This window comes from Ambystoma mexicanum, chromosome 4q (assembly GCF_040938575.1).
Source record: "Ambystoma mexicanum isolate Mex_15411 chromosome 4q, UKY_AmexF1_1, whole genome shotgun sequence".
NCBI classification, from domain to species: domain Eukaryota; kingdom Metazoa; phylum Chordata; class Amphibia; order Caudata; family Ambystomatidae; genus Ambystoma; species Ambystoma mexicanum.
Genome location: NC_090928.1, coordinates 367507338 through 367522965, shown reverse-complemented (window position 1 = coordinate 367522965; position 15628 = coordinate 367507338).

Sequence of the window (15628 nt, the reverse complement as noted above, 5' to 3'; positions counted from 1 at the left end):
TGTATTGGAAGTATTGGAGAACTTCACACATTGTTTCATGTGATTATATGGGAATTTTTGCATATGTTCCTTTATTTTGGTCTTGGTAGTAACTGTCCTTGAGGTAAGGATATGTGCATTCTTCTTTGTACCATTCAAAGTCTTTCTTTAGTTTCCAAACTTTTTTGTCTAAATTAAACTGACGACACTTCTCAGTTTCTTCATTTATTTTTTCCAAAATATGTTTCACATCTTTATTCACAAGGTCTTAGGCTATTTTCTTTTCTAGGGCATCAAGTTCTTCGCCTTGCTTTTTAACCTCCAGATGGGGAGCCTCTCAGCTACACATAATAAAACCAGTTTGGCTTGTCCTTAGTGAATTAGTAAACAGTTGATGCTACAATTACATTAATGCACTAATAAGTCTCTCAATTAAGCACTATCATGAAACAAAGACAGAGGCAAACACCAAACGTATGCATAATAAGAGACCTAGTCACAAGGCCATATAGCAGCCTTTTCGCCAGCATTATATATAACAAACATTTTGTCTCACAGACATGCCACAATGTGTGACTATAATATAGGGTTCCCCCCTCTTTATCTCACTTGTAGGAACCACACGGGAGACAAGCCTGTGATACACCACGAGATATGAACTAACACCGTTGTAGTTCTGCCAGGTAGGTGTTTTATTCATCAGCCTTACCCATTTTATGGCATTAAATGACCTCTTATAAAGAAGTGGCAATCTCTATAACAGACATTCTGTATGCTTATCCAACAGATACAAACTGTAAGGCTCCAGGAAAAGGAACCCATAAAAAGATGTACCTGTTCCAATTCTACTAAAAGAAAGGTTAGTAGAATAGCCCCACCCCAACAATAGCAGTTTTTAACCAATGCTACTTACCCTATTGACTCAGTGTTCTCGTCTGATTATATTTTTTAAAATAGGAAGAAATTAAAGGTTAGAAAACTCATCTATGATCAGAATGAAAGATCATCATCTGTCCTGATGAAGGCCTACGGAAAAACCTTCTCTATGTTGGGGTTTATTCTACGGATATAGGACGAAAAGCGTTGACACAACATCCCAAAGATATATCACTTTGAGAAACAACCTGCTCGCACCTAACATACTTTGTGACAAGATATCTTTTGAAAAATTGTGACTAGATGAAAGAAAAATCAAGCACATAGATGAACCGTTTAAATATTTTTAGTCATGTTTTGTCATGTGAGGTTTTTTGTATAATATGCTAAAGCAAGGAAAATTACTGTAAATCAGCAGCCCCTGGGCCCGGCACAAAGACAAGCATACACACATTCACACAGCATTCACTCACTCATTCGCATGTACATCTACACAACATACCCTTGCACATTCATACAGAAACCCATGACCCAAAAATGTGCTCATTCACATGCTTACCCATATGCCAAACACTCCCTCATTCACACGTGCAACTATGCACCATACAAAATCACATTCACACGAGTGTACACACATACATGGACAAATACAATCATACTCTTTTTACCTTCAGCCGTGGTCTGGACTTTGGGCCAGATTCATGGAACGTTTTCCTATGGGATTGTGCCATCATAAAACACGTCCATGAATCAGGCCCTTTGTTTCTCACGCTGCCTCACATGAAGGCCCTCTGGGTCCTGTGCAGCATGAAACAAGAACCAAGAAGCGGGGATAACTTCCTGGTTCCAGCACATTGTGAGGAACCAGGAATGAGACACAGGCACAGAGAGTTTATAGTTTTGGGTATATACTTTTATTTCAAACAAAAAGGGGGTAGGAAAAGGCCTCACTGACCCTACTCTTAGAGGTATTTTTCCTACCTAAACCAAAACTAAGTGTCTGTCCGTTGTCAAGATGTCCAAAGCAAGATGTTCTGTGTCCAAAGTTCTATCTGGCCCTCACATTCTACAAATAATTTCTAAGGTGAAAAGGGTACAAAAATGTTTGAGTTTAAAAGGAAAGAGGCAGTTCTAACACGAAAAGTTCCCAATTAGATGTCTTTCACAATTCCAGGGGATTGTTTCCTTCCCCAGGGTTTCCTCTTATAGATGTCCAAGCTCCTAAGGATAGGAGCCTTCTTTAGACTTCTCTGTTCAGCAAAAATAGTTTGTACTTTGAACAACTTGGCTTATAGTCTTAATTTATAGGATACCTGCTGTATTCCCTTGCCAGGTTTCTTCTCCTCTTTAATGTAATTTCAATACAGTCTCTGGCTATACCTGATGTCTCCTCATATCAGGACTTCCTCATGTGATCTACTTTACACACTTACCAACTTCACTTTCCCTGGTATGCTCTCCTGCCAGGACCTTCTCATGTGCTTCACTTCACACACCTCCAAAATTGACATTATGTTTATTCATTCTTTTATTTCTCTTTTGGAAATATTGAGTCTTACATTCTGTCTTATATGCTTCATTTATTCTACTACTGCAGTCTTCTTTCCTTGGCCTTCTCTGTGAGCTAGCTGGCTCCACAGTCTTCCCAGCAGCACAGGGGTCCGTCGGTCAATACAGAGAGGATGAGATTCTGCCAGCAAGCGCCTCCTTTATGTCAGTGTTTTAAATGTCCCGGCATCAATTATGCGTTTGCAACCACTAGAGCGCAGCTTGTGCTTCTGGCCTTTATCGATCTTCATTACTCCACTCTGCTTTCTCGTCACTGTACTTTTACATTCATGGAAAGTGAAGTCAGTTCTTGGTGACTCATAGACAGTGCACAGGAAAGTATTCTTAGTAACTTCCATGTGTGGGCGAAGGGAGTTATGACAATATGCCATTAAGGTATGGAGAAAGGAGGGAGTATCCCTAAAACTACAAGGGGGATACCATGCCTTGTCCGATGATGTTGTGTGACTCCCATGCGTGTTTCCTCCCCCCATGTGATCCTCCCTCATAGAGCCGCCCCCAGGGTCAGGATCAGGCAGCAGCTGCCATGCACTGGCCACATGGGGAGAGGTCAATGCTGGAAAAGGAGTGATGACACCATTGGATTCATCACAACATGCACAGAGGAGCTGGAGCGCTCTCTGTTGAACACCCCAAAAACGCTTTTAATGTGCTGGGAAGCGCATAAGCACATATTCAGACTTGCAGTTCATCAGCCTAAATCCCCAATGGGCCATACAAGGTTGGTATTGGTCATTTATAGAGCACTCAAACCTGAAGGCATTAGAAAGTTAATAGGAACAGTGGAAGTAGGGCGTAGCCACTTGGGTAGTCTAAGAGGGATTGGCAAAAGATGCATTTTGAGAGGTTTCCTGAATTTGCGCAAGTTGGATTTAGTTCTATGGTACACATGCAATTTATTCCTCATCCTTGAGCCATGGACCATAAAAACTTCTTCCATTGGCTGAGCTTAGCTTAAATCTGGTAGGAATGAATAGCATTAATATAGAAGTATGATGGGGACAGGTAGGGAGAACTCGAATCAGTTTGCTGAAGAGAATTCTTGGATCTCTACCTTAAATGCATTTATGGAGTGTGAGCAACCTGAGGACGTCGTCACTTCTTTCTCCCCATCATCCTCTGCTCAGGTGGCCAGGAAAGGGCCATCACTCTTGGATCCCATCCCTGGGGGTAGGGATGCGAGGGAGGATCACCTGGGTAGGGGAGACTTGAGGAATGGTAGGGGGATGTCCTTGGGTGAGACGCGGTATCCCCCATTTGCATTCCCTGAGGAACCCTCAGTCCCAGACACATTTTTGGGATATTGCTACCCTTTCTCCTCTTCCAGGGATAACATCAGGAGCCATCATCAATACAGGAACACTAAGAAGAGGGCGAAGAAGAGGAGGTGCACAGGCGAGACATGGTATCCCACCTTTTCTGATGAGAACCAACCTTAGGCGACTAAGAGTAGTGCACACTGACATGACATTTACCCACACAGTTACTGAGACGAGGAAGAGGCCTGAGGACAGATATGAGTGTTAGGAATGTCCCAATAACTATGGTCAGGTAATGAGAGTTAAGAACTCACACCAGCAACCTGTTAACTGGTTGAGGTTGTATAAAAGGAGAAAGAAGCAGCAGAGAGAAGAAACAGCTGGGCAGGAGAGCATGGCAATCCACGGGGGAACAGACAGAATATGGGCCAGTGAAAAGGACACCCACTGCAGAGCAGCCAGACAAATGCCAAGGCCGGAGCGTGCCATAAGAGGGGCTGGAGACGAGCAGCGCCCATTGCTGTGTGTTCCCCACTGGGAGTGGGGAACAAAGAGATGCCGCTGTCTGCTGCAGGAAGGTCAGGAGAGAGCGAGCACTGCTCGCCAAAGCTCCCCGAGAGTGACAGAGGATCAAGCGTGAACCCAAGAGGGAAACCAGAGCACCTGGAGGAGTGGTGTAAGAGGATTCAATTCAGCACTACAGCCAAGTTAACGCCTAGTCTAGAATACTGAATGAAAACCCTTCTTGATATATCTTTAGGTCCAGTTCATGCGTTCTGGATGACTACCCTTGTATAACACCCCTCTCTTGGAATCCCCCTGACCCCACTGAGCCAAGAAGTAATTCTGTTTTGCAAGTTTAAAAGGTTTATTTGATAAATTAAAATATATATCACACTTTTTAATAAATTAATAATTGAATATCACACTTAATCTGATATGGTAAATATTAACAACGGAGAGTCTGGCACTAGCACACTTCTTATAATCAGTAATGAGTTGACATGAAATGGATAAGGTAGCACACTGGTAAATAGGAACAAAAGTATAATGTGGTAGAGGATGCTTTATGTAAGCTCAGATGGATGCAATATTCAATGAATGCAGTACAGAAAATACGCAATATGATTTCAACCAAACAATGTAATCACTTTTCTCTGGCTACTCCCCTCCCCCCCTTGATGCAAGGCAAGGAAATGGAAGGAAAACACACAGTTCTCAGAAATGCAATCAAATGTGATTCAGTTCAATCCCAGCAAGCTTACAGAAAACAGATAGGAGTTTTGAAAACACAGGCAAATGCTTTGATAGGTGCTAGCAATGAATGAGAAATATGCTGGAAACGCTCTTAATTCCCTTTTAGAGGTTCAGGATGAGTGGTATCTAGTTAATATTAGTCCAGGCTCACACTAGCAATGATGCAGGGATAGTTAGCAGGTTAAACGAATTTCTGGCAAATGAAATCAGGCAGCAGCAGTTTTTTTACATGTGAAGAAATTGCAAATCGCGGCAAAATTCGCGGATGCGCCGAGCGCTATTACAGAGGAACCGCAAGGACTATCTCTACCGTTTTGGGGTCCTAGGAAAGCCTAGGATCTCAGGTTCCAAATGAAAGTTATTGCAAGTCTCTAGCCCAAACGGTTGCGGAGATATGAGTAATTTAGTAAAGGTCGTTTTTGGTTTTGCCAATTTTAAACGCACACTTTGACAAGTGACAAATTTTACTAGAATTGACAGGTGACAGCTAGGAGGCAGTTCTACTTAGGTTAAATAGATTGAATTAGATGAATTTAAACTAAGAGATGTGTTCTGAGTTTTGCTAAGTACTCACAAGAGATTTTGAACAGGAAAGCGACTTGGTCACGATCTTCAGTCTGGTCAGGTCTTTCCGGATTCTGCTCACAGCGCCTGGTCTGGTCTCGGCTAGGCACAGCACTGCTTTCTCTCTGGTCTGGTCTCTGCTAGGCACAGCACTGCTTTCTCTCTGGTCTGGTCTCTGCTAGGCACAGCACTGCTTTCTCTCTGGTCTGGTCTCTGCTCTGGATAGATTGAAGTCTCTAGTTTGGCTTTCTGGAGTTTGATGGAGGTAAGTATGGATTTTTCCGGCAGGGCTTCCAGCGGCAGATGAAATTGAATGTCTCTATGTGTCCTGACTCTCTGCTTTTATCTGTTTCTTGAGAATGGGTGTGTGTGTTGCATCACTAGACTGGCCCCTCTCATTCGTCATTGGTCAGGCTTCCATTCCTCCGCTTGATTGGCAAACTGAACTGTGAGTCAGATTGATGTCATTTTATGATCTCTTGAAACAACCTCCCTTGTCATCTGTGCACCCAAATATATATATGATCAAAATCCATACTTCAGAGTTACACAGTTGTTTGAAATTACATATACATGGTGTGGCTGAATTTAGCCATGTCTATGTCCAAATCTGCTCATTCTCGGAGCTTGCATTCAAAGAGTGTACATAATTGACTTTTTAACTGCTTTTTCAATTTCCGACATGGACCCAACTTTACATACATGTGTGCAGGGGGTAGGGACATTAACTGATGAAGTTTCAGATTTTTAACATGCACACATTTAGAGTAATATCCACTTTTCCGCTAAAACCCCCCTGAACATACCACCGGTTCCTACCACGTCTTAAACTGTGGGCAGAAAAATCACAAGAATTATGGTATCATTTATAAAATTTTCCCATGTCCGCTCTATGAGTTATTCATCTTTTTAAAGTTATGTTCTGGCTCCAAAGGGGTGTGGTTTACCCTCAGCACAAGGTTGAATTTCTGGTTCTTTCCAGTTCTGCCAAGCCAGCTTGCTCTCACAGGCAGTGCTCCTCCCAGCTCCTGCCAAGAGGAAGCTACAATTTACGACTGCGGTAATAAAAACCTTTGCCTGAGTGAAGAGGGCTTTGTTCACTCTCTTGCAGAGCACAGATAATTCGATTATCAGATAGATGGCATATCCTTAGCTTGGGCAGCAAAAGGAAGGTTGGCCTGGGAACACAGTGGTGACTCAAGTTTCACTCCTGATGGGTAGTTGCTAGGCAAAATCAAGTTCCTTAAGCCAGACCTTCAGCTAACTGGCAGGTTTTTTTGTTGCTTTTTAACTTAACTTGCAATTTTACACATGCAGCTAGAATGCTGATTCTAAGTGCAAAACTATGACATTTCAACAGTTACAAAGGCATGTGACACCAAACATAGGTCACTCATTTAATCTAAACATTTTCGATTTTAGTGTCTTTAAATCCAGTGCAACTTAAACTGCTGCAATCCACAGCTCAGCCAGTCTTGTTATAAACCTTGTCTTATGATCTTCATTTCCCAGATTCTGTAGGCACACAAAACTCCATTCTGCCAATGTCTGCTGGTGTTCAGTAAATATTTTGCACATGTTGCACTGTTAGAAATAGGCATTTTGACTTGCCTTCAGAAACACACAGAGTGGTTTTAAAACGCCGGCTTTTGGATAGTGGTGAGTACTGGTACTGCACTCATTTTTGGGATTTAAGAAATGAATTCCCCACACTTCTAGGTTGCATTTGGCAATCAGCATTGCCATTCCCAATGGTTTCAGACTACTGTGCGGGTAGTCCAATGGTGGTTTTAAAGCGCTTTGAAGCTAACCGGCGCTACTGTTTTTCCTTTGGCAACCCATTTCCCTCATGGCAACCCGGCCTTTCATTCTCGCACTGGTGGGTGGCAAGTGAGGCAACCATTTTGGTGGGCGCACAAACTGCGCAGCTTTCCTGGATTTCGGCGCACATGTGGGTTTTCCGCCATCTTGAATTTCCTAAGCCCACAGCACCAAATGTTGTAGCAGGGTAGCTTAAACATGGGTCAGGACACCCAACAAGTCCCCCCCACGCGACTGCACTTTGAATTTGAGTTGATGGGGAGTCGCGTGCACAAGGGTTTTGACCCATGCACCGGTCTGTCCGCATAATCTTCTTCCTCTTCTGTAGATGGCACAGTTCAGCATCTTCTTCTCCATCCGGTACTGATCGATCGGTTCTCCTCGCCGGTCCTGATGGGAGTATTGGGCGGTCCACTGGGCCCATTGGATCTCCGTTCCCGGTCTCCGGATCGTCCTTCTTGGTCATCCTTCATGGTTTCATCTCTCCTAGGATGATAAAGCAAAAGCGGCAATATCTACTCATAGGCGATTTTTTCCACCACTGTTGAGATAGTGGGGCAGCATATGCATTTTATCATAACGAAACATTACATTCTTATTTTAATAAAAACAGTATGACTAAGAGACAGTTTCATACAATCACAGTATGTTAGAGACTAGATGTGGTATGTTTTATGATTGGAACTGAATTAGTCTGATACAGTACCCGCTAGGATTCCAGAGGATTCCTCCAGTTGTTGCAGAGTGTGCCTGGGATGGCAACATTTCAACTGGTTTATGTGGACCCACTTGTCTTCCCCCTCTGCCGAACCACCTTTGGGGATGCGGATCTTGTAGGCCACAGGGGAGATCTTATCGACGATCTCAAAGGGTCCCTTCCATGTAGGCAAAAATTTGCGCTGCTTGGCCTGGTTCCTTTGGAAGTTGTATAGATAGACCCGGTCTCCCACCTGATATTCCTTCCTGGAAGTTTTCAGGTCATAATGGGTCTTCATGCTATCAGTCGATCTTTCTAGATTCCGCTGAGCATAAGCAAAAGCATGTTGGAGGTGTTTCCTTAAATTCTCTACATACTCATGAGTAGTGGAGGCATTTATCAGTGTCTGCTCTTGGGTCCTGTAGAGCAAATGCTGCGGAAGCACCATCTTGCGCCCAGTCATCAACTCAAATGGTGACATTTTGGTTGCAGATGAAGGGGTAGATCTGATGGCCATTAGGACCAGAGGTAATCGGATATCCCAACTTGGCCCAGAATCTGCCACAAACTTCTTTAATATGCTCACAATTGTCCGGTTATATCTCTCTACTGCCCCAGAAGAAGCTGGCCGATAAGCAATATGCAACTTTCTCTTGACCCCCAGTATCTCCCACATCTTTGTCATTACTTCACTGGTGAAGTGGCTACCTCTGTCTGACTCAATCCTTTGAGGTAGACCAAAACGGGAAAAGATGTGGTTAATCATCAAGGCAGCTGCAGTTTCTGCCTTGCAATTTGGGGCTGGGAGACATTCCACCCACTTGGTAAACAAGCATGTCACAGTCAACATGTACTTATTCCCCCTAGCCGAGCGAATCACAGGGCCTACAAAGTCGATTTGTAAATCTGACCATGGCAGTGTCATTCCCCGCTTTTGTAAAGGTGCCCGGTGTGTGAGGGATGTCGGCTGAAATTGTGCACACACAAGACAACCCTTCAAATATTGGTTGAGGTCCTGGCCCATGTGTGGCCAGTATGCAACCTCTCTTAAGATTTCCAGTGTTGTGTGAAACCCCCTATGACCGGCGGTGGCCGCATCATGGGCGTGACTTAACATCAGGCTTCGGAATGAGGTAGGAACCACCCACTGATCGTGGCCAGCTTTGGATTTCCTTACCAGCAAACCGTCTTGGATCCGGAACATTTTTGGACATTTCATCAACACTCTTAGGTCCTCTTTCCCAATGTAATCGGTATCCGTCAGGGGAAAGTTCTCAGGGTCCTCAAGGTGCTGGTAAAATTTACCAATTATTGGATCCCCCTTCTGAGCAGTAATCAAATCAGCATCAGGGGTCTCCTTACTCCATTGTGCAATTGAGAGGTCGTTGTGAGCATTTGTCTGGGACCTAGTGATAGCGGTGACCTGGATTTCCCCCAACAGGGACTCAATCTCAATTAGATCCCCTTGGATGGCCCCGGTTTTGGCCAGCTGATCAGCTAAGTCATTTCCAGTTTTGTCTGGTCCCTCTACTTTGGAATGACCCTTGATCTTTTTCCAGTAGATGGTCATCCCATTCGATGTGACCAGATCATCAATGTTTTGGATCAACTTCCCATGTTTCAAGGGTTTGTTGTTAGCACATAACATGCCTCTGGTTTTCCAATTAACCAGGTGCTCCACGAACCCGTTCCGTACATAATCCGAATCTGTGATTATGACCAGTTCGTGGAGTTGATGCTGGACAGCAGTGAGGATGGCCTGATGCACAGCCATCAATTCTGCCACCTGACTACTTCGGGGACCAATTTTGTATCCAGCGGAGGGTTCTGGGGACTCATTCACCCATGCATTCCCTACGCCGGCCACCAGTTCTTTCTCCCCGTTGTTGTCAACATGGTAAGAGCATCCATCCACATAGACAGTGGGCATTCCCTCACACTTGTCTTCTTCAAAGACTTTGTGTGGGGAATTAAGGTATGCCTCCATGTTGTCCTTTATTTTTAGACTTTCGTCCTCGAGACAGTTTTCTCTGGCACAATCATGCAAGTCAGCCAGACCTTGCGCGAGGGGACTCTTCTTGTTTTGGCCATATCGGACCTCCACAGGAAAGCCTTGCATTGACAGAATCCAGGAAGTAATTCGGGAATTACTCACATTTCCGGCCCGGATTCTGTCACTTTGGAGATATTGCAGAGGCTGGTGTGGAGTCTCCACTATGATGTGTTCCCCCTGGATAAACGGGCGGTAATTCTTCAATGCCCACACCGTTGCCAGGAGTGCCTTCTCACAATCGTTGAATTTTTCCTCCACAGAGGATAAAGTTTTGCTCGCATAGGAGATTACTTTATTGACCTTGTCATGCTTTTGATATAATACTGCCGTCAAGCACGTATTAGAGAACCCTGTCTCCAGGAAGAACTCCTTGTTTCTGACCGGGTAAGCTAGACAAGGCGCTTGTGAGAGGTTTCTCTTGAGTTGTCTTACTGCCTCGGATTGTTCTGGACCCCATTCCCACTTGACCCCCCCCTTTAGGAGATGAATCAGGGGTCTGGTGATCTCTGCGTAGCCCTCAATGAACTTTCTGCTGTAATTAGTCAGTCCAAGGAGGCTCCTTAGTTCCCGCAGAGTTGTGGGGTCTTTCAGTTTCTGAAGTGCTTCCACTTTCTTTTCCTGGGGACAGAGACCCTGAGGAGTAATCTCATGCCCCAAGAAATTAACACGGGTTCTACACCACTGTGCTTTCTGAAAGGAAAGTTTTGCTCCGGCGGCCCTCAACTGTGTCAGAACATAACGGATCTCTGCTATGTGTTCCTCCACAGATGAACTTTTGATGAGGACATCATCTACATAAGCCAGGTTACCCCTTGCACCCAAGTCGGGCATGGCCTTATGTAGGAAAATATTGAACTCATTACCGGAGTTAAGGTATCCGAAGGGAGTCCGGGTCCATGTGTACTGCTGGCCCCCAAAGGTAAAAGCCAGCTTGTATTGGTCCTCCCTACTGACAGGCACGGTCCAGTATCCATTGGTCAGGTCTATTGCAGTGAATACCTGTGACCCCTGAATCTGGGCCAGCCCTTGGTCAATGTAGGGAAGAGGCCATCGGGAAGTGTGGACCCGTTTGTTGAGCTCCCTGAGGTCAGCGCAGAGTCTCCACTGGCCGTTTGGCTTCAATATTCCCAGCACCGGATTATTGAAGGTGCTGTGGACTGGACGGATTATTCCCCGGGACTCAAGGTTCTTAATTATTTCAGTAAGGGACTCCATTGATGCGAGAGGCAAGCGATATTGCTTCACAAACACTGGAGTCATGCCAGGGTCCGTGGGGATTGTCGTTGTGTGGATGTCAGTGCGACCACAGTCATATGAGTCTACCGCAAAGAGATCTTGGAAATCCAAGAAAACTTGTTTCAACTTTTGCTTTTGTTCCAGAGTCACACAGGCATCAGCTAGGTTGACTCTCTCTTCCACCATCTGCCTGAAGCCTGGAAAGACTTCTGGTTTGGCTATTTCAGCGGCCTCCTCCAGCTGGGTGGAGAAGTCCCTGGTCAGAGTGCTGATTTGGACCGGAGGCTTCAGGTGGGCAAGGCAGCCCTCATGGACCTGGAAAATCACCTCATCCCTCCTGAAGTCACAGGTCACATCTTCCTTACCATAGGGGCAGGAAGTGTACACCAGGAAGTTCCCCCCATGCCGGGTAAAAATCCTGTCTGGTGTTGTATGGTCCTCCCTGTCACTGTCAAAACAGTCCTTGGGGATTGGTCCTAACAGTTCATTTACAAGATCAATGGAGAAATGTCGGTCATCAACCGCCATTCCAATAACGGTGCCTGCGGCTAGAGTAATACTCTTTAAGTCGCTGTTATCCACCTCTATTAGAATGGTGTCATGTTCTATGTTGACTAATGGTGTTGGGTTTACCCCCAACCCTTGCTGTTGGAGAGAAGCATTTAGATGTATGTAAGCATCAGGGTTTTTCAACTCTTGTCCCCTTTTAACTTTCACTTCCAGGGAGAATTGTCGGGTCCTTTCTGGGATGGTGACTTCCTCTTTAATCTGAATTTCAACTGCATAAGGTAGCAATTGAGCTGACCTAAATGCTTTTTCTGGATCATCAAAGCCCATGGGATTATCCGCTAATCGGGACCAAGCTTTGAAGTTTATTAGGTCCAAACTAATGGCAAAGCGATTGAGAATGTCACTGCCTAAGTAAAAGGCGGCAGGGACGTCTCGCACGACCCAACAATTGTGGACTATGCTCTTGTTGCCAATGGAGATTTTGAGCATACACCTGCTCGGCAGGAGATGTTTGGAATTAGGTGCTTCCAGGTCCATTTCCCATTTGTCTATCAGTTTGAAGGTGGGAATGGCTGGATCTTTTGGGAGTTGGCGAAACATGGCTTCGCTGATGAAGCTCTTACCATTGTTCACGCACACTCGAGCGAGAACAGAGTCCTTCCCATCATTTAACTGAACAGGGATGAACAACTGCTCTCCAATTTGCTGAATATCAGCCAGGCTTTGAGCTGATTTCACATCTTTCTGGACTATAGGAGTGGGAGTTTCAGATTGTGGATTAGTATAGAATTTCAGAGTGTTTCCTTCCAGCGTGGAATACCACTTTAGACTGGAAGGAAGGTTGATTTTCAGAAATAGAGAGGACCCCCCATCACCAGTCTGTTGTCCTACTGCTATTACTGTCACGTCTGGAATCTGGTTGTTCTGGAAGTGAAATTCTACTTGGTCAGATTTTTGTTCAACCATGTGGCAGGTGCCGTTTAAACGAACATGGTTGACACTCTGTTTTAATTTTATGGGTCGGCTAGTCTGAGTCCAGAGGACCTTGTTTACGCAATCTATTAGGGGTGACAACCTTCTCAGGAGGTCATTCCCTAGTAAACAAGGGGTGCCCTCTGGGGTCACAACTATGACCGGGTGTTTCAACTTATGTCGCCCGATCTTAATGTCCAAGTCTGCCGTCCCCTCGACGGGAATTTCCTTCCCGTCAAAGTTCTGCAGTTGTCCAGGAAGAGAGGTGAGAGGAATTTGGTAATTCTCTCCCCTTCCTGAATTCAGTTCATCAAAGGCCCTTCTGGACAGAAGGGTAGCTTGAGATCCAGTGTCCACCAGTGCCGAGATTGTACCCTGCCCCTGTACTTGTACCGGGGCATAATATCTTCCCTCCTTCTCCTCAAGGGGGCACAGATAATGCACATTTTTGGACAACTGGTGGGCTAACTTTCTGGTTTTGGACATCGCGAGAGAAGAATTTTGGGCAGAATTCTGTGGAGAGCCTTGGGAATCTGAAAGAAAAAGTTGGCAACTGGAGATCAGAGCCATTGTGGGTTCCCCTGGTTCCGGTTCTGGGCCGCCCCCCCCTTTTTGGAGGCAGTCACCAGGATGGGTTTGAACCAGGGGATTTTCTTGCTGTTGGTTCTGGGATGAGATGGTGGGCGGCGGTAGCTCAGTCTCCACATCTCCCCAGTCTGGATTTGCATCCCTAGGGACCCATTTTTCTTTGGGAGGAGTTCCCCCCTCTCTGAAGGAGAAGATCCTTTTCCCAGGATCCTCTGAGGATCCCTCTCCCTCAAATTGGAAGATCTGTACCTCCTCCTCAAACTGAGTCTGTTTGGGTCTTTTGTTTCTCCTACCCCCCCTCTGCTCCTTAGGAGGCAGACTTTCAGGGGCAAGAGATTTTGTTTCCTGTTCCTGGGTTTCCAGGGGCTGTTTACAAGTGAGGAAGGAAGCTTCCTCCAAGGCTTTACACCCCCCTCCCCTTTGTGCCTCCTCCCTGGAACCGGTGAGTTATCGGGGTGCTGCCCCCGTCATTGTTCTGGAGCACCAGGTCCAGAGTTGGGTGCGTTCTGCGCCGGCACGCCCATCTGAGGGTTCTGCTGAGCCCTCAGTATGTGACCCAGATCCCGCGCTATGTTTTGAACCTGGCGCTCTAACTGGGAAACCCGCTCAGGCTGATACGGGGCCCTGTTTTCTCCCCTGGGCTGATCCCGGGAAGGGTAGCTGTCCCTCCTCTGGTAATACCCCGGGTTGGGAAGATTTGGGTACCCCTCCACCCTTGGCCTCCCCTCTCCCGGATTCAGTGGTCTGGGCTCAGGGAATTGGGGAAAGAAGGATGGATGGTTTTGGGGCTGAAAGTCGGGTGGATATCTGGGGAAAAAGTTCTGCCCAGGGTTTGGTAAATTTCTGCCCTCCTGTGGGAAGTTTGGAGGGAAGTTCCCTGGGTTAGGTGCTTGTCTGGATCCCCCCCCTTGGGCTGGAGGAGTCCACACATAACCCAGGATGGGTCGATTTCCCTTGTAACGGGGACTTACATAATCAGGAGAGCGAGGGACCCCATTTGTGGGGCTGCCTCCCTGGCTCCCTGTCTGTGACTGGCCCGAGGACCTTCTGGGCCTAGCATTATTAGGTGCAGGTAGGTTTTTAGGCCCCCCCATCTCCAAATCCAAAACGGGGGTGACCTTTACCTCTGCCACCTTGACAGCAGCAGGGGTGCTGTTGGCTTTGGGGTTTTTCTGGGCATTGCTTTTATTTTCTATGGGCTTCTGCACCTCATAGATCCGGGTAGCCTGTTCAATGACCCAGTCTAAAGATCTTTTCTCATGAAAATCCCTCACAAGCTGGGTCATGATATATTTGGGCAAGGCATGGAAAAATGTATTGACAAACTCTCTACTATCTGTGCGCACCCTTCTGGTGGTTTGCGCAAAAGCACGCTTTAACTCCTGCAAAAATTCTCGTGGGGCCTGATCCTCCCCACATTGCAAATTGTAGGCCGCCTTGCGAGCCTCTTGAGGATTTCTGTGAACAGAAAAATGTTTCAGGATGGCCGCCTTATATGTGGACCATCTTAAATGATTTTGGTCCTCCAGCCCCGCAAAGAAACTGGAGTATTCCGGGGAGAATGTCCACTTTACATATTGAATACAGCTTTGGCTGTCCTTCAAATGGAAAGTCTCCATCATTTGTTCAAACAACTCTAAGTGCTCCCAAACAGAATACTTAGCGTTCTTATGGTAAGGCGTGATGACGCTCCTGATCGCCTTAATCTGCTTTAAGGGGTCCTTAAGCAAGGCCCTTTTTGCCTTATTGGCCTTTTTGGTTCGGGTAACCCTGGTCCATTCTTCCTCGGACTCAGAGGCACTGCTCCCAGAGGTTCCCGTCTGTTCTTCCAGGTTTTCCCGGATTCTGCGAGCCTGGGAATGGCTGGCAGAATGTGGGGACCTGGTCTCCTGTGTCCTGCGCAGTTCAGAGGAGTCTTCAGATTCCTCCTTGCTGCCAGGATTTGATGGGTACCCCCTCCACTGACCTAACTGGGCAGAGGTTTTCAGGATGCCCTTAATGGGCCTACTCTCCTGGGGTTCCCCATTGAACTGTACTGTACTTGGGTGCCCATACCCGGATGCCCACCCCTCCATTCCTGAGTGGTACTGGCCTATGAGCCCCATACTCTTAGCTGGATAGTGATCTGCCATCCCTGTGGCCCTGTGCTCATGTGCGCCAGGGGACATGGGGGTGGCAGAGTCCAGGGACTGAGAGGTATGAGGGCCTCTGGTACTAGGGCTCCTGAGGTTATGCTCCGGAGTTTCC